The following is a 23,033-nucleotide window of genomic DNA, read 5'->3' on the forward strand; positions in this document are numbered from 1 at the left end:
CAAGTAACCATACTATCTTGGGAAAAGGTGCAAACCGTGCAACAGATATATGGTTGGACAGGCCAAACTGAACTGAACCATACTAACGAAAAGGGGGATGAGAATCCCAAGAGTATATTGAGAGCTACTGTCAAGAAAGTAAGTGTTGTAATAAACCCCCAAGAAGGAGATCCCAAAAGGGAGTGGACATTTCCCAAACCCATTGAAAGAGTTACAAAGACTGATCAAAGAAGTAATAAGAAGATATTTAAGAACCCTATACTTATTAACAGACTGATACTAAAGTATCCAAGTGAGGAGACAGTCCATCTCCAACCATACGCTAGTTTACATAGTGGTAGGGTCTGTTAGTGTAGTGTTGGACAGCAGACTTGTTTATTTGGACTTCTAAGACCGACTGACGAGCACATTAGTTAGTAAGTTAGGTAGGGATTTCCCATAGTGATATGGGACGTTAGGTCTTAAGAATTCTTGTGTTAATAAATCATCCTGACAATGTCACCTGAGACTCCATGTCGCCAAAGAATGGAACAATGAAAGAAAAGGCTAATAGGGGAGAAAGAAAATCCAAAGAGGATTTGAAAAAGAAAAGGGACAGAAAGGGACAGTTCATGAAGAGTGAAGAAGCAGAGACCAGAGGGGGCAAAGAAAAAGCAATTAACACCATGGGGGAAGGGAGACACTGCCTGAGCCCCCTCCCCCCCACCAAGTCACAGAATCAGTGAAGTGCCAGGCAGTGCATTATCCTCCAGAGAGATAGAGGACCGAGATGCATGGCAGGGGCAGCTCAGCCATGGTGTGCGTTTGGCCCTTTGGACCGAAGAAGAACAGCTCAGTCCAGGCGCTGAACCAGGCTGTTCGGGTGTGTTCCCAGTCATCCCCTTGTGGACATTGAGGCAGGCCCTTAATGAAAGTCATCACGGTCTGCGTATGTCAGGGGCTGCCCGGGACGTGAAGAGCAGGAAGTCTGCTCTAATCAGGAGGCCGAAGCAGTAAAGCCAAGTCCTTGGCTGGCTTGCCTGGGTGACGAGGAGGATGAAGGAAGTCCTGGGCTGGTCCACTGGGCAGCCCAGGTGAAGGAAAGCCCTGAGCTGCCTGATGGAGCAGCCAGAGGATGAAGGCTAGCGGCCCACCCCTGCATCTCATGATGTATTGCAGAGGGGGCATGCCAAGGAGCCCAACAGGATGCAGGCACCTGATGGTGACAGCAGCGGTGTGCCTGTTGCCATGGGGATTTCACCTGAAGATAAAATGGGCCCGGGAGCGGCACCCGAAGTTAATATGGTGGGTGTGTGCCCTGGGGGTGATTTGAGGTGGCCCCCACACCAACAGGGTCACCCCAAAGATTTGAAATCAACATGCAAGTGCAGTATCGAGTGTGGGTGGGCCCCCTAGCCTATGAGGCCCACCCAGAAGATTAAAAGAGGCCAAAGGAGTGGCAGTGATTGTGGGTGACCCCACGTGGTGGAATGGGCCACCCTGAAGAAAGCTAAGGTTTAAAGTTAAGAAGTGGGTAGGACATTAAGTATATATAGGATATTAAACAGATAAAAGGGGGTATAGGGTATGTACCCTGTCGTGAGGTAGCAGGATAGTGTGGCGGCCTGCCTGAGGCTGCCTAGGGAGACAGGACCACCCACAGAGGCCATCTTCTGGCCTCGCTCTCCATGTGGGTGGTATCTGAGGCTAGGTAAGGGGTCTGCTGTGTTAGGTTCACCCTAAGGGTCCCAGAAACATCTAGAAGGGAAGGCTGAGCTGATTTAGAAAGTCCCTCTTTAATTAGTACTCATTCCAGGGGAATCCTAGGAACTAGTAAAGGGAAAGGTATTATACATTTAAGTGTTTATTCTAAATAAAGAGAGGCCCCCTGTTGGGATCCCTATAAAAGTCACTCTGTGGTCTATGTCCATTGGTAATCTAAGAACTCATGGTGCAGCCCATCTCCAGTTAACAGCAACAGCAGGTGCAGCGCCCCTCAGTATCCATGTGGACTGGTAGGTGGGGGTGGTGGTTCCCATGGGGTCTGTCCCTGCTCCGGGGAAGGGGATCGCACACCTTTGCATGGTCCAGGGCTGGAAAACACAGGCTAGATTGAAACTATACCTTACTCATTATAGATGCCATCATGGGAATTCATGTTGACAGAGCGTTCTGCATAACTATGCCTCACTTGGGAAAGATGACCCTTAAAACTACATTTCCTAAATGTCATTCTGCTTCACTAAATATGGGAGCCCAACATGGCTACATATATCAAAGTGCTCTTTACCGCACTGAGATGAGTAAATTGCATTGGACAAAATGTTCCATAACATACTTCTCTGAAATGGGAAAACTAACCTCCTTGTTAAGCTCTGCTTGTAACCCCCTCACTGAGGCTCACCATTGAAAAGTCTCCAGGGTGAGTGGATGGTTGTTTGTGCCAGGCAGAGAGTGCTATGTAGGAGCCGAATCACTCTGACAAGATGAGAGGAAGCAAACAACCGCAGAATGCTTCTTCCTGCCTGGAAGAAAATATCGAAAATCACCAGTATAATTGTGCACTGAACCTCCTGGCATCATATTGCTGCCTTTTGGCAATGTTGGTACCTTCATGGTGTGTTTATTCGATGTTCAGCTACATACGGCCTGGTGAGAGGTAAATCATCTTTTTGCTAGTCTTTATGAATGTGGGAGGAGCAGAGCTGTGAACGTGTACCATATAATCCATGAGTAGCAATCCAGTGATTTTATTTCTCCTTTGCATTATGTAACTTGTAGTTTTGCTTGTATCATTTCACATGCAGAGAATGCTTAGGGAGCACTTGGTCTAATATGGGACAAGGTGGGGCACTGGAGGACATGTTGTATAGTGACAGTGGAGTTTAATTTACTTATTTTATTTATTTTGACATTTGTATAAGGGACCGAACCCAGCAGCATATAGGCGCTCTTTGCATAAGATGGTTGGTTACAAGAGTTGCTTACACAGTAGGTTACATACTTTAGTTATAGCGGTTACATCTTGCATTAGGTTACGGTTTTGCACAGTAGGTTACATACTTTGGTTACAGTGGTTGCATCTTGCATTAGGTTACGGTTTTGCACAGTAGGTTACATACTTTAGTTAAAGCGGTTACATCTTGCATTAGGTTACGGTTTTGCACAGTAGGTTACATACTTTGGTTACAGTGGTTGCATCTTGCATTAGGTTATGGTAGTTATACATTACACCAGGTTACTATTTGCTGGCGAAGTACTGTGTCGAATACAGACAAGTTAGGACATAGTTGTTACAGCTCGAGGAGGGTCACTTCTATGTCTCTTGGGAAAAGAGCCAGCTTTTGAGGTTTTTGCGGAAGGACCAAAGTGAAGGGTCTGATCTCAGGGCCAGAGGCATGGAGTTCCATTGTTTTGCTGCAATCACAGGGAAGCTACATCCTCCAGCTTTTTGACGTCTAAATCTTGGGATGGCCAGGTGGCAGGAGTAGGCTGATCGGGTGGGTCTGTTATACTGGGCTTTGGAGATTTGTCTGGCAAGATAGATCGGAGCGCTATTGGACAGGCATTTGTGGGTTAGTCATAATGATTTAAAGGTGAAGCGATCCCGAACCGGCAGCCAGTGGATATTCTGTCTGGCTGAGGATATGTTTCTTTTTTTGGGATGTTAAGTGCAGCTCTTACGGCATTATTCTGGACTATTTGTAGTTTCTTGATGTTTCGGGCGTTGGAGCTTGTAATGAGTGCTCTAAACACACAATAGCAGTTTTGAAACACTAGCAACCAAACTAAACACCAAAACTGAGCACTGTATATAAGTGAACATTTAGACTTGCCTTTCCTGGTTACCAGTTCCTAAAAAGTAACATACGGACATTAGCTTTGCAGAAGAACATGAAAAAAAGATTATTAAGCTGTTTAATATAACTTTTCATTTTCCCCACGCTTATAAAGACTGCCACTCCTTTGCATTATAGCATAGCACTCAACTATACCCATGTCAGGTAGGTGTAGAATATTCAATAATGTTTCTTTCTTCACATTATGGGGTTGAATTTTTGATGGAAAAAGCAAAACTATAACTACCTAAATTCAAAAACGAATAACAAGACTGGGTGGGTTACATCCAGCTAACAAAAGTCTAGTTGCGCGCTCAGATCCTTGTACTTGTAATTCTGTTCCCCTATCTCATCGGAAAATTTGAGACCACAATTACAGAATTCAGAAAAAAAGAATGCCAGGAGGAACTACTCACATTTGACCTAGAGCAACTCAAAATCTCTGAGCATGGCATAGGATCCATACCACAGATAGTAGAGTGGCCTATGTTGGGAATGACATGTTGCACCATTACTTTGTTTATTTTAGCTCACCTCACATTGCATTCTGAACCTGAAGTCCTACATTTGATAAATGGAAAAGTAAATCGACGAATACCAGGTTGAAAAAAAAAGTGCAGACTGAAATAAGAGCTGCTTGATAAAAAGCAATATTGAAACCAAAGGTATCTGTGAGAATCCGGTAATACCTATATAATTGCACCTCTGGACTAAAATATGCCCTTGTTCTCCCTAGAAAAAAAACAGTGTTTCATTTTACTCTCAACAAATTTACATGAGGAAAAAAGTGCATAGTTATGCTTTGACATAGAAGGACTTTTATTTATTTTGTTGTTGTGATATTTCTGAATTTTTATCTGGAGAAGGATGCTCTTGTGAGTTAATTATGTAAGCTAACCAAGCAGGTTAGAATGTACCCTACAAACATAAATGCACACATGCATCATTGAAAAAATATAAAATTAAGAATGCTCTCCTGCTGGTGTGAGTTTAGAGTGCTGTTTCAGCCCACCATCAGCCAATCCATACAAGAAAAATAAAAAAAGAAATAATAATAGTGTGGCTGTGGAGAGCCAAGTATTAAATCGAACATGTAATCAAGAGAGTGGGACATTGAAAGGAGCCTACCATTATACGTGCTAGGTTGTACATTTAACAAGGCATGCTTTGCCTTTTAGTACCTGCGCAGAGAGTTTATTATCTGTTTCTGTGCCATTTCCCGGAACAGCTCTTCCACATTGTCATTCGTTTTCTATTCTGGCCTGGCTGTATGTACGTTCTGAAAATTGCAGTTGTGTGTTTCCTTTTGTAAATATAGTCTAGAAGGATTTATGAAAAGACCAAGTATAAGCTTCTAGGTGCATTTTGAGGTAAAAGGTGGGAACCTCATGTTTTAACAAAATTAGGGTATGCTGAATTGGATTAACTGTGTCCCCAAGCTGAACTTTGAGTGTTTGACCTTTTAATTAGCATAAACAAAATGACCAACAAATTCCCATTTTTGGTCAATGTCAATGAGCAAGCATTTCTATATCATGTAAATGCATAGTGCTGTTATACATTTACCATACAACCTTTACCTGAAAATGAATGTACATGGCTTCGATCATATATCCATATAGTCTGATTAATGGCTGATTAATGGCTATAAGCATATTGAGACATTCAGTCCGATAGGCCAATTAATAATGGATACCAAAAAAATGGGAGCTGATGTTAGTAATATAAAGTTTAATAATAATAAGGAATCACAAACAGTCATAAAAGTTATATGACACAAAATGCTAACCTATTTTGCCAAACTACATAACATTGATACAAGGGTTCTGATCCTGATTATGGCTCTGTTGCTGCATATGCAAGTAGCAACCTCACAAGCCCAATTGCTGTGATCCTTGCCACATGCAGACTCAATTGCACTAGAACTGTCACCTTTTGCCAGGTAAAGCATTATATGGTAGATTGTTTGCTCTTTGATAGTCAACATTAAACTAAATCTCCTTTGGTGATCTCAGCTTCAGTGTTTAAGTAAAATGAGGCCATCTGAGGTAAAGTGATGTGCCTAGGATAACACATGTTGCTCAATTGGGGAAGGTGGGTCTCGCCCCGGTTTCAGTGACTCCAATTTACCCAATAGATCAGATATGCTACCAACCCATCTTGAATTCTAGTCTAGTCCATCAAACATTTCTGCATTATGTTCTTTCATTGGCAAGACCAGTCATCTTTTTTGCTGATGCAGATAGGTAAATCACCAAACCCCATGCTAAATCAAATTGAAAATATAAAAGAATTCTTCATTGAAATCTGTTGGGGAATAAATATGATTTGTGTCCGGATGTGTGAGGTACAAACTAACCCCATCACGTTCTACATACTGTATAAAAAGGTAATTTCCTAAATATACAAAGGTACATACAAATAAGTGTGTTGCACATAGTGCACAAATAAGACATCAAACATGAAATCTAAGGAAATTGCAAACACAGAGATGCCACGCACACACCCGCAGAAATTGCACACTGATGAATGCAGGTCTCTACATAATGATAATAATGGAGATACTATGGCAAGTACTACTGTGAGAAATGTTACTTGTGCTGGAGGCTTCTGCTGTACAAGCAGTCATGATTCGGAAACAGTAAATGTCAACAAACATACTTACAGTGCCAGAACCAAACCACTGCCAAAAGTACTTTCCACTGAGCAATAAAATCAATTGTTTCCCTCTAGATATAATGGCGAGAAGAGGAAGTGCCATGCCTACCCAGGAGATTGCCAGGGGTAGCAACTGGTACTCCTCGGGACCCCTCAGTGGCTGCTATGGTCCTGAGTCTCCCTTCCACCCATGGAAGGGGGGCAGAAAAAGGTGTGTTCATTCTGTTACAGGCATTTCAAAACTTGGGAGACATTGAAAATTGTTGTTTGGCTTTATTATGATATAGTATGGCATTTATAATACGCCAGTACACAAGTGTCTCTAGGCGCGAGGCATGCTATATGGATCTGCGTGATTTTTCCGTCACGAAAAAGTCAGTGTTGGAAAAGTTTGCATGGGAAATGTACGCACCACCAAAGGTTCGTACATTTCCTATGCGAACAAACACTGCAAATCACTACATACCCACACCCCCCACCCACACCCACAACACACCCGTGACACCACCCCACCCACACCCTCAACACACCCCCAACATAAACAAACCCTAATTATCTTTTCTTCATGCTGTGCCCTTGCTGTGTCCCTGCGGTGCCAGTTCCCTTTCACTTCAGTGATCGGGAACCGGTGTTGCAGGGACCTTTCCTTTTTTTTTCTTTCTTTTTTTTTTACGGGCTGCTGCAGGGGTTTCCCCGCAACCCCTCGCTCACTATCACTATAGTGAGCAGGGTGTTGCGGGGGACACCCCAGCAGCCCCCGTTATTTTTCTTTCTCGGGTGTGCTGCGGGGCTGTCCCCCGCAACACCCCGCTCACTATACCACTATTTTACTTACCTACAATGCAACCTTTGGTGGTATGCATTTTCGGACTTTTTTCGGTCAAATCATACAATTCCTGCTATATCAGTGTTTCCAAGTTTTTAGATAAGCACGTGTCCAGTTAGAACAAGTCAGTGGATCAAACCACCAATTTGTATGGGAAGCCTGCGGGTGGCAACTTTGATCCCCACTGGGTCCTGTTCTACCCGTCGTCTTTCCGATGAGAAAATATCTGTATTTATTAATTAATGTATTTGAACTGTTTATTACGCAGCACTGGCCCTACCCATAGGATGTGGGAGCACTTTACAAAGTTCAAAGGGAAGAGGTGTAAAATAAGCCATGGCATTATGGGTTTGGCAGAGTAGGCACAAGCTAAAATCCACAGGTGAACCCTTCCTCAAGGGAACCACTGGATCCATCGTCACCTGTTGAGAACAAACAATATAATAGGAAAGGTTTTGAGAAGAAACGTAAAACAGCCTCCATTACAATACAACAATATATTACAAAAAGTTGAATCCAACTTAACTGTGGTCTGCACTATAATGCAGATAAGATAGATTACATGAATATTAGCTTATGATATATTACCATAATAATGCAAGTTGTGGCCATTTTGTTTATGCAAATTAAAAGGTCAAACACTCAGAATGTGGCTTGGGAACTCGGTTAATCGAATTCAGCATACCTTAATTATGTTAAAGCATGAGGTTGCCAACTTTTGCCTCAAAATGCACCTAACATTCACATATATCAGAGATCCATCCCATCTAATATAGGTCTACAAGTCTGTGAGATATTTGACATTGGTCATCTCCAAAGCTCTTTTGGTCATTTAGTCCCAATGGAATCTGATACTGTTTCTAATGAGTATTGCTTAGTTTGATTAATCACAACAGCAACCCTTGAGAGCACTAGCGTATTTCCTTTCATGTGTGAGCAGTCCAGTCAGTATTGGATTTGAAGTTTCATTTTCTCATTTGAAGTTTTTTTCTTTTATAGGACCCAAGGACACAAGAATAATCTCCCAACATGTCACAAAAAGCAAACAGGAAGTGTTGATGGTTAAGGATTAACAGACAAAATGGCAACTGGCTTGCTGCACAAGCTACCAGCATTTCCTGCTGACAAATGGTGCCATGCATTACCTAACCCCGACAGTTCAAAATGAAGCCACCAAACTTGAGTAGTCAAAATGCAGTCTCCAGTCATGATAATTCATGAACATCACAAGACAAAAAACACAGGCTTCTGGACAGAGTATTGCCTATAGCAGTTTCACAAGACTAGTGCTTGATATGTAACATCACAGTATGAAGAAGCTGCAAAATTGAATTTTGGGGTTGGGTCTTCAGTCAATCAGTCAGATATTTATAAAGCGCAGAGTGAAAAGATTGAACAAGTCTACTAAAAAAGGTAGGTCTTCAGCTTGGTTTTAAAAGAACTAAAATCTTGAATCTTACGCAGTAAAGAGGGAAGGGAGTTCCAGAGTTTGGGGCCAGACACTGAAAAGGCACATCTTCCAGATGGAAAGAAATGATAACGACTTAACCTTGAATTCCCCAGTGCTGAACTGCCCAACTATTTCATTCTCTGTGGACCACAGGCATAGATCCGGAGGAATATGCATACATATCCCAGAATATACCCCGTCTTACTCAGTAGACATACCCTAAATTACCACATGTTCTGTAGCTGGCTCAGAGGGAAGGCTCTTGAACCGCAGATGAAGCAATGCATTTTTTTGTATCCCAGTCCTACCCATCCAGGCACCCATTGCCTGAAGAAGAGGGCGTGGGCCTAGGGGTGTGGACTGGATAGTCACATAAGAGTGGACTCATTCAGAGAAGGCAGGAGTAGGTGGCCAGCAACTGGGTATGGGGTTATTGAGTTTCCTCCTTCAGCCTTCTCCCCTTGCTACAGAAACTCTTTCAAGGAAGAAGAAAAACTAAACTACCAATGAAAACCCGGATACATCTTCTGTTGGCATCAAGTGACTGTTCATTGGTATGGCAACTTTTTTCTGATGTTTCCTAATTAACCTACCCCTACCCCCGTCATGGCGGTTTCACCACGTTTGATGAGCGGCCACTTTAGTGTTTTTCTCAGCATTTTCTTAAGGGACAGGGTAAGGGAACATATATTGTGGATTGTTAGGGTAGTGGGGAACGGGGTGGGAATGTGTGGGAGAGGGCCAAAGGGGGCTGATCATAGACACATTCAGCAAAAAATAAGATGAAATTGCCAAAAGTATGCTCGTCCGTTTTGCATAGACTTGCATAACAGACTGGCACTTAAGGGGTTAAGGTGCATTCACTAACTCCACAAAGTGAAGTGCATGTTTTGCCAGTCTCTTTAAATAACAAACTTTACATAGCAGTTGGGCACTCTGGCAGCACAAAAACTGCATTCTAGAAACCAGAGTGTTGAACTTCTGCTTTCGTGGCATTGCCAGTTTAGCACTAACAGGGGAAGTGGGGCCCAGTTTGAGTTTGGTGTTAGCATTGACATGTAGAAATAGGGTGGCACACCATGGTGGATGATTGACATGCGGTTGAGTCATCATTTGTATCACGCCACTTTTGGATCGATGATTGGAAAAATACACATGGATTGAGAACAGCAGCACATCGCCTCTCTACCAATATTCCAAACGTTCAGAGCAAATACCGCACCCATCTAATCAATGTGAACTATGCCACGAGGAAGTATCTTTGTGCACAGCATCAGAATAAAAAGCCTGCTTGATTTCAAAATGTGTTCTAAAATTCACACATTGATATACTGATCGATCGTCTTATAGAAGCAAAGGTGGGTTATTTTGACAGAATATGAAACAGGCAACTACTGAATATCATTACTGCTTGCAATATTCTGATGAGCCCACTGCATTCTCTTCACCACTACTGAGGCAGCAACAGTCCTTCTGTGCGATTTGCATCTCTTTACAGAAAGGGTTTGAGGACAAGAATATCAGACATGCTCCCATTCTAAGGCCCTTTCTAGCTCACCGTATCTTTCGGTGCAAAAGTAAAGGAAATGTGCTAGCCCATCTCTTCACTTATGGGGTTATTATGGAAAGTAGGGTGTCACTTCTAACAGAACTGACCTATAGAGGGAGCAATACACGAGAAAGAGGCAATACCTGGGTAGGGTGTCTTTACCATAGGGTCAAGATATCTGAGTTTGAGTGACCACTTGGTGAAGGCATAGCGAGGTCGGGCATACACCTGGAACTTAGATAAGTGAACAACATACATATCACACACTACAGGTCTATTACCCGTGGCAGCTAATAATAAACATACATATTTGCAAATGGAAAATATGAGTGGGTTCTAGAATGGAGGGTGGGCCGGGGTCAGTTACAGGGAGTCCAGGGAGATACCCAAACTTCTGGTCAGAAACTGAGTCTGCATTTGAACTGTTCAGTTGAAGGGATGCCTATGATGTCCGAGGGATGTGTATTCCAGTGTTGGGAGGCAAGAAGGAGGGGGCGAAGACAGGGGGGACAGTGGGCAAGAGGTTGTGAAGAGGGAAGGAGGAGGGAGTATGTGAGGGAGAGTAGAAAGAGGTGCATTTCACATGGTAATGGGCCAAGGCCTTGAATAGCTTTTTAAATAGAAGTAAGACATTAAAGTGAGAGGAATTTAGCATCGCGAGTCATCCAGCAGGGCGGCAGTATGAAGAGGTGGGGAAGGATTGAGGTAAATTGTAGAGGGTCCAAGTAGCAAAGTTCAGGCCTTTGTTAAAGGAAGAGAGAAAGACAGAGTGGGAGACCAAGGAGCAAGCTCCAGTAGTAGTCAGGTTTTCTGAGTACAAGATTAATTATTAGTGTTCTGGCCAAATGATGGTTGAAGGTGGAGTGGATGTTGTTAACATTAAGAGGGTTGCCTCTTTCAACTATGGAAGGAACCGTGATGAACTTTTGGTGGGTGAGGTTGCTGTAAAAGATGACACCGAGGTTGCAAGCCTTGGTGATGATGAGAGGATTACCCAGAGGCAAGGAGATAGGGTAAATGGGAGAGTGGAATTAGCATTGAAGTTGGCAGGAATACAATTTCCGTTTTGGAAGAGTTAAGCATCAGGAAGCATTGCGTCACCCTGTGACAGGTGTCTGTGAGTCAACTGGTGCATTCAGTGATGTCAGGGCTGACTAAGAAAAGGAAAAGAAGATCTGGGTATCATTGGTAAAGAGGTGGCAGTGGAGGCCATTGGAGGAGATGAGCTTGACCAGGGAGGTGGGGTAGAATGTGAAAAGGAGAGGGCCAATAACAGATAATTCGCTGACATCGATGGGAAGGGGCATGAATGAGGAGGTGTTAGAATTCCGTGAGATGAAGGAAGAACGGTTACGTGGGGAAGCCCTTAAAGTCAAGGGTGGAGAAGGCTTGGAAGAGGGAGAGATGACCTAGAGTGTCAAAAGCTGTAGAGAGATTGAGTAGGATTAGAATAAAGGAGAGATGAGAGTAGTGAGCAGTGCTTAGAAAGTTGGAGGTGCGGGTGAGTGTTGTTCTGCTGCAGGGTTTCATTCACAATCCTGATCAGAGAGGATAGAGTGATGGATTATCTAGGTAGCTGATGATGTGGTTAAAGACAGCATGCCTGAGGACTTTGGAATGTTGGTGCAGGAGGGACATTGGTCTATAGAAGGAGGGGTGGAAGAGTCAAGAGTGGGTTTCTTCATTGTGGAGTTTGCAGTGGCAAGGGCGATTCCTGTGGAGAGAGAGGGAGGAGAGGGAGGAGAGGTTGGGAGGAGATGACAGGTGCATGTTCTTTAACAACATGAGGTGGTTCAAAGAGGTTGATTAGAGCACAGGATGGGTTAATTAAGTAGAGGATAGGTAACAGTTTGGCAGGGTCAATGGGGGCATGTGGTATAGGGGGGTGATGGTGTGGGCGGTAGGAGGTGGAGAGAAGGTGGGAGGAGGTGGGGAAGATCGAAGTGTTGTTGAGATGTTGCATATCTTCGGGATTTCTGAGGGAAATTCTGTGGAGATTCAGTAAGGTAAGCATAGTAGGATGCTTTGGCAGAGTGAAGAGCAGTGGTGAGTGCAAGGCAAGAATCTTTCCAAGCAGCAAGCAGAGTGGGGGAGGGGTCTTTGCACCCGCGGCAAAGGTGCAGACACATGGTTGTCTTCTGTTCTTTGCTGGCTGGGGAGATCCATGGCGGAGGACAGGGCCAACATACGGTGCAGAGTGAGAAGGATCATATATTGCATTTATATTTATTTAAGAACACTGCCATTTTGAAAAGACATTGTCCTGCTGAGAGAAAAGCATGTTTTGCCTCCACCTCTCAGGTGGGGTTAAAATGATGGGGTAATGCCACTAGGTTACAATAAGAATTCCAGCCCACAATCAAGCTGTATTTACTGAAGTTCCTATTTACCACAGACTGATTAAAATAAGCAATGTTAGGTCAAACGGAAGGCATTCAAAGTGAGCCCCAGACATTCAATATGGCTACATTCAATTGGTCATAGCAAAACTAAAGACGTGATGGCTGGAAGGCTTGGCATTATTCTCAACCTCTGTCCTTGCTCTGGGCAACCCTCCAGACCGCCGTTCTTTGCCTGCCCAGCTGTTACAAAAGGGGAAAGGCAATTATGCAATTTCAGGCTCGGTTCAACCCCCCAAATACGATTGGGCTTCACATTCTGTGCATTCATTTCTTTTTATTTCTCTAACATATTTTTTTAAAGGTGTTAATAAATGGCGTTATGCAGTTTCGTGGGGCATGCACACAAGTCTGGCAGGAAATCAAAAACTGTGTTGACAGAAAAATGTGTTAACGTATTTTAACTTTACATTATTTAGCGGTTGGTACATTTAGAAGCCGGCTTCTTACCATTAGATGTGCTTAAGGCAGGACCATGTGTTTTCATTTATTGCAATAGGGAAATGCAAAACAATCATGGATTAGTTATTTTGCCTGGTTCTCTAAATCTAGCGCATTATTGTTTAATTTATTTTAAATCAAGAAGCATTCATGGAATAGCCAGTTAATATGTATACACATAGATCAGTGGGAGTAACCTGAGGGAAAATACATCCTGACTCTGTTTCTATGGTTTTAGAAACAAGAAGAAATTTCAAAGATTTGCCAATTTAGGACAGAAAGGCACACCGCTATTTGCCCATGAAAATAAACAACTACAACAGCCTTCAACAAACAGTGACAACGCTTATAGTTTTGCATTTTGCAAAGTGAAATGCTTTTCTTTATTATTAGAACAGGGTGCCAGGGGGACGCACAGACGAGGTGAGGGGGGCAGAGGAAACCAAGGGCATAGATTGGGTAAGGGTGGAAGATGCATAAAGGAGATGGCAATGAGCAGGGCGGCAATGGGCAAACAATGTGTGAAACGAGCAGAGACACACAGGGCCTAGAGAAGGTAAAAGAACGAAGTGCGAGGAGCACAGCTCAGGTGAATCGAGATTAGGAGCACGAGAGATGGAGAGGGGTAGGGTGGCAGAGTAACATGGCACAGAAAGTGTGAGGGGAGCAGGAGGAGAGATAGCACGAGCATGGGGCAAAGAGAGTAGAACAACACATAGGAATGACATAGGAACAGATAGGAACAAATATAGCATAGAAGTGTGAGGGGAGCAGGAGGAGAGATAGCACGAGCATGGGGCAAAGAGAGTAGAACAACACATAGGAATGACATAGGAACAGATAGGAACAAATATAGCATAGAAGTGTGAGGGGAGCAGGAGGAGAGATAGCACGAGCATGGGGCAAAGAGAGTAGAACAACACATAGGAATGACATAGGAACAGATAGGAACAAATATAGCATAGAAGTGTGAGGGGAGCAGGAGGAGAGATAGCACGAGCATGGGGCAAAGAGAGTAGAACAACACATAGGAATGACATAGGAACAGATAGGAACGAATATAGCATAGAAGGGTGAGGGGAGCAGAGGAGGACTGATGGCACACAAGTTAAATTGGGTAGATGACCAGATATCAGGGAACCACACGGTGCAAAGAGGGGTCACAAGTGCACGGGAACAACTCGCATGGTTAGGTGTTGGGTAGGCAGAGGCACCCATGGAAAGGGAGAGGGTAGCAGACGAAGAGACGAGAGAGCGAGTTAAAGAAAGACAGGGAGGAGACGAGACAGTGGTGGGGCCCAGTAGGCTCATCTAAACTGGGCGACAGAGCGCTGACTTGCCACTACAGCCATCCATTCTGGACAAACCAACCTGAGCCACCACAATGAAAACACTGAGCACTCTCTCGGCTGCTTGCTGCAGCTGAGGGAGTGCTACTTTGCTGGCTTTAACTATCAAAGGGAAACATAGTTTCCCTTTGATAATTCTGTTCCCTAGCGTTCGTGTTCAAAGGACAACACAAGGCCAGGGGAGATTTGCTTCCCCAGCCTTGCCTGGCTCTTTGGGGCTGCAGGGTGGGAAACAGCACATCTGAATGTGTCTGGGTGTGCCCATGCACCTCCCCGCACATCCGGACTGCATGGGGCATTGTGGACAGCGCATTTTGGCAACTCTGCACATGTGCAGGAACCAGGAAGCACTTTATACTTCCTCGTTTCAATTTTTTCATGCAGGAGCCAGAAGACCTTCGTTGGAGGCGGCGAGGCGCAGCGCCCGGACGTATGAAGAAGGTAAGTAGAACTTTGTAAGAATGCATGTTATGTGCGCCTTTATGCATGTGTGAATGAGCCAGTGTATGATGCAAAGGCGCGCATGTAAATGAGCAAGTGTTTGGTGTGTGGGTTTGTGTGTGAATGAGAGAGTGAATGCTGTGCGAATGTGTGTGTGTGTGTGTGTGTGTGAATGACTGAGGCAAGTGAATGCTGTGTGAATGTGTGTGCATTTGTGCCAGGCCCAGGACACTGATTTTGGTTGGAGGGGATTTACTAAGGTATGACTTTATTTTTTCCAGGGCATCTATGTTAAAGCAAGCATGATAAATGTTATTACGTGGCTAGACTTGCATATGTTGGTACAGCCAGTCTAGATGCTATTTTATTGCTGTGGCATGGCATTTTCTACTTAGCATCTATGATGAAGTGAGTATGATATGCGTTATAAACCTTGTAAACGAGCAATATATAGTAAGGCCATTAATGTGAACAAAACAACCAAACCTCTTCTCTAGAAATCCCTGCACTCTACTTTAGGTTACTACTATGGGTGATGGTAGGGTAAGGAGAGTTGTGCTTCAAGGACTTTTGGATAAATTGATGTAATAATGTCTCTCTCTCAGTATCAATGGAAGACCCACAACCCAGGGACAGAATTGGGCAAATGACTACATTAATAACTAATACGATGGTAACTTCAGCCATTGATCAGCTTTTGATAAGGAAAAAAGAAGATACGAATATGATCCATGCAGACTCCTCAACTGCGACCAAATATTCAGAACTTGGGGTGACATACCACAACAAAAGTGTGCTGCCCCAAAAGAATTGGGCTATTTATCCTAATATACATTTTTCTGATGCCAATATACATCTTTCTAAAACCAATTATATTGGCTCTGGGATAGATCTAAATAGGCTTGCTGGTAAGTGGCCACAGTTGTGGCAAATGACACGCTGAACTTGGTTACCTCAAGAAAGTTTGATCTTCAGTGTGATTTCTTGGAATACACGAGGCTCACACTCATTTCTCCATCACCTGTCTTGATTGGATCATTTAGTTAATGCACAAGTATTTATGTTACAAGAAACGTGGCTTACGACACCTTTTTCCATGTATGGGAACACTTTGGTTTTCTGTCTATCAGACCATCTGATCAAGGGTCAACCTAAAGGCGGATTATACATAGGTGCCATGGCTCAATACAATCTAACAGAGCGGCAAGATGCCCGCAGGCCTGGCAACCTCTGAGGTGCTATGCTGACTAATATGCTGCTGATAACCTTGTACGATCCTCCTGGTGATGATCTTCTGGGAATAATATAGCTGCTGCAATTGACACTCCGAGAGTCTGGCTTGGTAGATATCCGAGGGGTGGGATTATATCATCAGGGGACTTTAATGGGGACTGCACTGTTGCCTCTATTAGGAAAAAGAAGGGGGAAAGAAGTGCCATTGCACAAAAGGGGAGAGATTGGCGGGTGACACTGGAAGAATTTGGCCTTGAGCTGGTAACTATAAATAACAATGATTTTCTACCGAATTGGTCTAACAGATTATATAGTAGTTGTATAGACTTTTTCTTTGTCAACTCAGTAATCCTAAAACGTTCTCCATATCTAAACATTAGCCCAGTTAGTATAAGTGATCATGCCACTGTCACTCCAAAAAACAAGTCTCATCTGGGAAACCGCAGGAGAGTCTTCTTGGCAACCGCACTCCAAATGTTCCTGGGAAACAGACTTTGGTGGACTGCCTTTAATATTACTCATTTTAATCATTATTCAAGACTAGCAGAAAAATCAGGTGTCATGAGTTTTGAATGCATGCAATTGTGAACGGAAGAATATGTTTGATAAGTGCTGCTCACTTGCACCGCTACATGTCATTAGTAAAAACTCTCAGGGTATGACTGGAGTAGTATATGATAATGGCATTTCCAAGAAGAAATAAAATAGGTCAATGCATTAATACGCCGAATCAAGAGAAGTGATCCCATTCCTGTGGATGATATAAGAGATCGCGCTGCCAAAGTCAGAGCTGAGTATAAAGCATGGTTAAGGGAATATAAATACAATGAAACATCCACACGTTGGCGCTTTATAAATATACTGATTAGGACTCCGGATACTAAGAAATTCTGGCATTTACTCTGCTCCTTTAGCATGGGGAAATCTGCACTGGCTTTATGTGGGATCGCGGAAGAAACCTGGGCCCTTTTCGTAACTGAAACATATTGGCAAGACCTTAAGATTGTTATGGCAGACTAGTGTAGTGTAATGACTGGGTCACTGGTTTGGCACCACATTATGGAGACTGATATTGAGAGAACAATTCTGAAAACAAAGTCCTCTAGGGCCCCTGGCCCGACGGCTTCTGTAACATCATATTTAATAGCGACCCCCAGCTCCGGGCAGAAATATTACAATCACTATTCCAGCACATTTGTGAGACGGGCTGCATCTCAATAACTTGGCAGCAGTCCATTCTGATACCAGTGTATAAGAAGGGTATACAAACTAATCCCGGAAATTACAGACTCCTGGCCATGCTAGATAGCAGTTGTAAGATTTTTTCTAATCTATTTTTGGAACTGCTAACAGCATAGACTGACCAAAATTGCCTTCTAGACATTACACAGACGGGCTTCAGGAAAGGACATACCACCACTCATTCCATCTGGGTGCTATTAACATTAATATCAGGTACCTTACAAAACCCGGAAGCCACTCTTTATCTCTGCTTTGTAGACTATTGCTTTGCTTTCGATTGTGTGGATAGAATGAGTCTGTGGAAAAAATTGGAAAAATGGGGTGTTGATCGCTCTCTATTATACGTTATCAAGCTTCTGCATAGCAACACGTGGTAAGGGTAAGGTTGTCCCAGGAGGGGGAGCTATCCCAGCCCCTACCCACGAATATGGGATTGAAGCAGGGGTGTACCCTTGCCCCCTCTTGTATAATCTCTATGTGGCGGATTTCATCCCTGCTTTAAGAACTGCACAAAATAATCCTCCAAGGTTTAGAGACATGGATGTGCATTGCCTCACTTATGCTAAAAATACTGTCATTATAGACTGCACAGAAATTGACCTAGAACACTCGTTGGATATGCTGTATCAATATGCCAATTTAAATGGATTACGGGTCAATGTTGACAAAACTAAATACATGACTGTGGGTAGGCCGGCCTATGGGGGTTCAAAGTTTGCATGGAGATTGGGGACAAGTGACAGAGTATTATAGATATCTCGGTATCCTGATTATGGCCACCAAGACTCTCTCACACTTTGCCCATGTGGTCCTCCCCAAGGCCTGGTCAAAATGGTTGGAGATAAAAAATATGATTGATCGGCAGGGTGGACGCTCAATCGAACCTACGTTAAATGCCTACAAATTACTAATTGTACCGGGCATTCTTTGCGCTTTGGAGGCGCTGTCCTAGATGGTGGTACCTTGGCTGGGAAAAATAGAGGCAAAAATATTGTGATCATTTCTCGGCCTCCCGAGACCTATACCTATTGAAGCCATTAGATTGGAGTCACGATTGCAATCACTAACATCCATATGGAAAGTGGATGTGTGAAATGTTGGGCTTCAGTAAGTTTTAGCAACTCTGACAAAGGTAACCTATTTAATAGTACATTATGTCATAAGCTTCGCTGTTCCCAAAGCATATGGTTTAGGGAAAATTGAGAAGTTGGTTGAAAGTTATTGCCTCAACATTGGTATGCTCGGATTGCCTAAAAATCCAAATGTCTTTTATACCGCTGGTCTAGAGAAGAAATCTAAATACTATGAACAAATTCAGTTCCTGGCTTATTTGGCAACAACCCGTAAATATGCTCTTTATGCCCGACAAGGTATGTTTTCAGACGTTCCTTGGAATTATCTAATGAAAATACACTCTCCTGATCTGGTGCGATTAATTTTACTTCTGGACTAGAAAGTTTGCCGGTTCTGGAAAATACCGGGGCATGATCTGCCATCAGATGGGAAGAGTGTCTTTGCCACTTCTGCAAAAGGGAAATAGAATCTACTCGCCATTTACTGACCATTTGCCCGAAATACTTTGAAGCATACGAGAAGGGCTATCATGATTTTACTACATATCGCACTGACCAGTTTTGGAGCACTACATCTGGCAGCTAGTGAAAAACAAAATGGGCCTCATTACGAGGCTGGCGGTAGCCTTGCCTGTAGTACAGGCCCGGCTGCCGCCGGTATCCATTTTTTTGCAGCACCCGCGAATGGCAATTACCGGGTCATGCCGAGTTTGTCAGACCCGGTAATTGCCTATTCACGGGTGCTGGCAATAAGGGACTCCCCATCCCCATTCAGCCCCATATGGCTCAGTGGGAATGGGGAGGGTGGTAGCACTGGTACCGTTAATAACAGTACCGGTATTACCATCAAGTTCTGCTCGCGGGTGCTGATACGGCCACCTGGTCAGACCAGGTGGCTGCAAGGGCAGCCTCGAGCAGAGCTCGTAGTATGGTGGTATGGTAACAACGGTGCCGGTAGCGATACCGGCGACGTTGTTGCCTTACCACCATACTCGTAATGAGGCCCAATGGATATGCATAGTGAAAATCATAGCAGCCATATAGTGAAGGGAAATTCATAAAAGCTCAGACATGGGTAGCCTAATGTATGAATTATTATTTTAATTGATTTAATGATACAACAATGCGTAATGAACTTTTACTACATTTAAATGTATTTTGTATGTATTTTCACTTTCATGTATATACATATATGTACTCGTATGTATTTATAAATGTGTTTTTTGTGTGTATATAATGGGTTTATTAATAGTGTAAAAGGTCATTTCTCACCACTCAATTAAATAAAAAAAAATAGTTATGTTTCTAAACTAGCATATTTTGGTGCAGCCAGTCTAGACATAATTTCTTACTGTGGCATGGCATTTTTTAATGGCCATCTTTGGTAAAACAAGCATGATAAGTGTGATTAAGTGGCTAGATGGACATATTTGGGGGCTGACAGTTTAAACCAGTTTACTTATTGTGGCATGGCATTTTTAATGACAAAGCCAACAGAACTATGTTTCTATATGGGGATATTGGCATATGTTATCAGAGCCAGCTTGGACATGTTTTCTTATAGTATTGTTACTGGAATTATGCGCAAAGCAAACATGACTATGTTTTTAAATGAGAATATTGGGATATATTGGTGCATCAAGCGTGCAAATGTTTTTTATCAAGGGCACTAGCAGAAGTACCCATTCTCCGAACAGATTCTGTAGACAGACATGATAACACTGATTCGCTTATCGCGTGATGTGCTTTGCACCTTGAAGTAAACTGCACTGAGAATGGGCACGTGTGGCTGGCTGGCATACCCCAGAGCAGACGATGGGGGGGACGTGAGAACTGGTGTGTTGCTGCATAATGGGACCTTCTCTGCTCTCTCCCCACCTGTCATCTCACCATGGCATGGTGCAGTTCGTTGCAATGCATTGTAGTGCACATATATTGGAAACTGTACATCCTAGGGTGTGGACCTTGAGTTTTGTTCCTTGTGTCGGGAATGGTCCTTCTACAACCACATAAATGTTTTTGCTGATTTTCTGTTTTCAGGCAACCGTCTCCTGTGTGAAGGTGCTGAAATCCGGGGAAAGGGTTAGGGTGTCCAAATGTCATGTCGGAAGTAATGTCCGGAGGGTCCTAAAAGGTAACTATGTAAAATATGATGCAGATTGGTGAAACGATGTGGAATTTTATAAGGAACAGTGCTTTGCCAAGCCACAAACCAACAAAACATTTTTGACTTGTGCTCAAATCCAGGGAAAGGTGTGAGGTGTCCAAATGTCATGTAGCCAGTATTGCCCCAAGGGTCTTAACAGGAGACTACACATTCTGGTGCAGATTGGTGCAATGGTGTGGAATTGCATAAGGAACAATGCTTGACACAAATCCCACTACAAACAAACACAATTTGACTTTTATATATATAGATCCTAGCTGGGGTTCCAGGCGTTGCCGTGTCTTTTCCAAAAATTGATCAACTAATGGAAGAACAGTAATGTTTCACCCCCTGCCTTATAGATTAAAAGAAAATAACTGACAAAAATAGCATGATAGATTATCGTAAAAATGGTATTATCTCATTCCACAAATAAAAACATTTAAAATTCTGAAAAACATCTCAGAAACTTGAATTGAAATGTGTGACAAAAGTGCTTTTTGGTAGACAATGTTTTGGTTCTTCCATCTGGAGAAAATAGGAACCGATTATTTGGTGTTCCAACTCTGGAGCAAGCAACATAAAGTTATCCGTGAGCAAAGCAGGGGGCCTCCAAGTTGATTCCAGCAACCTTCAGTGACGGTCCTTGGGCTTTGTTGATTGACATTGCAGACATTTGAAGTCAAATGGTAAGTCAGGTGGGATTAGAGGAATTCTTGGTATGAATATGTCTTTTCCCTTTGAAAATTCTGTCAGAATGGTGGCTTTAATGATGTCAGGAAAGACGTTTGTAACGCAGAGCCAAGTGCCATTGCAGAGTTTTGGTGGATCCAAGTTTCTGATGAGCATGATTAGTGCCCCAATCTTCAAGAGCAGATTGTGGGATGGGATACCTGGTGGCTCCAATTAATTCAAAAACTCTGTTGGGTAAAATACAGCTTGTGCTGCTTCTGTGACTGTGTCAGTTGACTTGTAGCATTTGGCATCTTCAGGTAGCGAGTTTTGTATTCGAGCATTGATGTCATTAAGGCAGACATTTTTGGGAGAAAGGATTGCCCGCTCACACAGCCATTTGTGGTTTTGAAAGTGCAGCTGGATGTTTGGGAAAACTTTTGATTTCAGTTTTTCAATGGACTTGAGGATGTTGCAAATGTGTTTGGGGAAAGTGATGAGTCCTGTTTCAGGGCCAGATGGAGTTTTGCCCTTGCCCAAAAGAAGCAGATGTTGAGAACATTGGCTACTTGTAACACCTCCCAACAAGTGAACTTGCATGTTAGTGAATAGGGATATTTACCTGACAAATCTCCAGAGACAGGATGCTTTCAAGCAGGCATTGAGTTAATCAGCGGGTGTTGACCTTGGAATAACAGGCAGGGTTTGGTGAAAATCACCTGCTAAAACAACAACTGCTCCTCCCATCAATAAATGGTTATCTCGTAAGTCTTTCAGTGTCCTGTCCAGAGCTTCAAAAGCCTTTGTGTGACATGGTGCACTCATCCCAAACAATGACAGAGCACTGTTGAAGTACTTTCGCTTTTCCTGATCCTTTGGTTATGTTGCAAACTGGCTTTGCTCTGTGAGCTAAGTTTAGAGGCAATCTGAAGGTTTAATGGGCTGTTCGGCAGCCTACCAGCAGTGTGGTAGCGATACAAGAGGAAGCTATGGCCATAGCAATCCCTTTTTGTCAGCGAACCTTTTGCCAGTAGCAAGTTTAAGACAAAGGTCTTTCCAGTTCCTCCAGGGGCATCATGAAAGAAAATGCCACCGTTCTTGGCTTGTATTGCATTTAGGATTTCAAAGTAGGCTGATTTTTGGTCTGGTACCGAGTGTGGTTCGTTTGTGACAACATATGCTTCCAAGGTGTCAGTGTTGCAATTTGTCTCACACAGAATTTCTGTGGAAAGGAGATTGTTGACACATGTCAGTGGCGTTGGTAGTCCAAGTTGGCGAATTCCTTTTCCGGACATTGAGTGGCAAATATCTTCCATAAGAATGTGTGCCTTGTTGAGTATGACTTCAGAGAAATCGATTTTCAGTGGTGGGTTTTGTCTTCTGAGTTGCAAAAGGATGTCCGCGCTGAGATCCTCTTGATATTTTCCCACAGAGAGAGTGGATTTGAAATGGCACATGTGGTCAGCAGAATGCAAAAGAGATGTCTCAAACGGGCTGGCGAGTGTGTGTCACTTGCTTCCTCCATAGACATGTCCCAATGTTGGCTATTTTCAAGCAGTTCCCTTCTCTGGCAAGCCTCTCTGAAGCCTCTCTGAAGGTTTCACACACCTGCCCATTGGTTGTTTTCATATCAGTAAATGATGTGGGTCCTCTGACAGCATGAAGTAGCATTCTCAAAAAGAAGCACTCAGCATTTGATGGATGTTCTGCGTAGACACGACTGAGAGCCTCTGTAG

This window comes from Ambystoma mexicanum, chromosome 7q (assembly GCF_040938575.1).
Source record: "Ambystoma mexicanum isolate Mex_15411 chromosome 7q, UKY_AmexF1_1, whole genome shotgun sequence".
In the NCBI taxonomy this organism is placed as follows: Eukaryota; Metazoa; Chordata; class Amphibia; order Caudata; family Ambystomatidae; genus Ambystoma; species Ambystoma mexicanum.